General features: G+C 37.0%; 1 protein-coding gene across 2 annotated transcripts in view; it reads right to left on the bottom strand.

The window, feature by feature from the left end:
* The window catches only part of LOC107563422 (MCC regulator of WNT signaling pathway), a 126,942-nt gene that overhangs the window by 53,915 nt on the left and 70,676 nt on the right, over window positions 1–2,351 (bottom strand). The gene's annotated exons all lie outside the window — the stretch shown is intronic.

Raw genomic sequence — 2,351 nt, 5'->3', positions numbered from 1 at the left:
ACACACACACGCACGCACGCACGCACGCACGCACGCACACAAACACAGGGTGAGAGATGCAACTCTCTATGAGACATGTAGAACACCTGCAGAAACACACAGTGAGAGAGTGAGAGAAATCATCAAACACACACACGCAGAGACACACTCACACACACGCCTCATGCATGCACGCATTCACACACACACACACACACACACACACACACACACACACTCACTCACACTCGCACGCACACACGCAAACAAACACAGGGTGAGAGATGCAACTCTCTATGAGACATGCAGAGCACCTTCAGAAACACACACAAACAAGTGAGAGAAATCTTCAAACACACACACATATACAGAGCTTATATTATTTTAGTGAGCTCCTCTCATAGACTTCCATTGTTTTTCGATCAGGTTAATATTTTCTCTCTGCTAAATCTGACTCTCACAGAAACCTGCACATCGTCAGATTTACAGACAAACATCATCTGGACCATTTACGACCATTTTCGACGACATTAAATGTCCTCACACGTCACATGTCATGATATTTCACTACATTTTTGAAGACATCTGACCCTCACAAGCATAAACAAACCACACACACACACAAGCATGGAAAAAAACAGCCAAAACTGCACAAACTCTTAATTTCAGACTAAACAACATCAAAATCTGTGCAACCTCTAATACGAAGTGGGCAAAGACCAGTTGGACTCATAATTACAGTAATCCAGGATTATACTGTAAAAAATTACTTAAACATAAATACAGCTTAAAACAAGCGAAACAAGACAAATTAAATGGTTCAGGGGACTTTTAAAATTTGTAATATCTTATGCAGTGTTGTATCTCAGGTACATTTGTATTGTGTTACTGTAAAAATGTCTGAACAAAACAAAAAACACTGTCGAACGAGTGTTATTTTGGTATTATTGCTATACTATTATATTTTTTGTTGATATTTTGAATTTAGATATATTTTTTAATACATGTTTAAATTTGAAGGTTTTAGTAATTTAGTAATTTTGTTGTGTTTCTGTCATTTTTAATAAAGATATTTTATCTTGGATAAATTGAAATAAAACCATTTATAAAAAATTTTAATCATGACAGTCGAAATTACGATCATTTAAAATTATATATATATTTAAAATTACGAGTCCAAATTGACATACTTAGCCATAATTATGAGATTTAAAAAATGTAAAATCATGATATAAATAGCAGCTTTTTACCTTTATCTCGAAATTTTGATTATGAGATAATTTTTAAAGTCATAATGTCGACCTTGTATGTCATAATTATGACTTTTTATCTCATAACAAACTTAAAGCATGATTTTTTGGGGGCTTCCATACAGAAATGTGTTTAATGAATGTTTCTGTGAGTGAACTGAGATAGACTGTAGGTTTGTCTTCTATTAGCTACTAACAGTGAAACCATAAAAAACAGCGTATATATATATATATATATATATATATATATATATATTTAAAATTACGAGTCCAAATTGACATGACGTAATTTTTATTATGAGATAATTTTGAATTTTTAAAGTCATAATTTAAACTTTTTGTAATAATAATGACTTTTTATCTCATAACAAACTTAAAGCATGATTTTTTGGGGGCTTCCATACAGAAATGTGTTTAATGAATGTTTCTGTGAGTGAACTGAGATAGACTGTAGGTTTGTCTTCTATTAGCTACTAACAGTGAAACCATAAAAAACAGCGCTCCACTCAATACTATTGAACTGACAGAATTAAACTGCTCATCGAGACTAAACACACGATTAAAGTGAGTCTATCAAACGTACTGATCCAGAATAAATGAATCGGAGTTTAGCGGCTCCGAACACCCGGATCTAACGTCAGGGGGAATCAGATCCCATCTTCTGGCCGAGAGAGCGTTGAGCGCCCTTCCTGCAGTGATCTGAGAGGAATGGCATGTTCTCCTGGCTGGAGTTACAGAGTCTGTGTGAAAACAAAACACGCTCAATCACTCAGTCCAAACGAGGACAGACAATAACCCGTTAAACACACACTCCACCGCTAACCACAGCAACAATTAGCACACAATGAGGCTATTCATGAAGCACAGACGCAACAGGAACACACACACGCGCACACACTCCACGTTCGGACTGGCCATCTGGCATATAGGGTGTTTTCCCGGTGGGGCGATGCACTTTGGGGCCGATACTTTGGCCCATCATGCATAGGGTGACCATGCATTTTACGGGACACATCCTGGCCAGGGTTTCTATACTGCCTAAAATCTCCAGGTTTTGACTGTTTGCGCTGCGCAGACCGATTGTTGAATGACATCCGTGAGAGCTCCTTATGCTTTCGAATC

The sequence above is a fragment of the Sinocyclocheilus grahami genome, unplaced genomic scaffold (genome assembly GCF_001515645.1).
Source record: "Sinocyclocheilus grahami isolate Dianchi unplaced genomic scaffold, SAMN03320097.WGS_v1.1 scaffold875.1, whole genome shotgun sequence".
Taxonomy (NCBI): Eukaryota; Metazoa; Chordata; class Actinopteri; order Cypriniformes; family Cyprinidae; genus Sinocyclocheilus; species Sinocyclocheilus grahami.
This window is presented reverse-complemented; position numbering and strand designations above follow the sequence as displayed.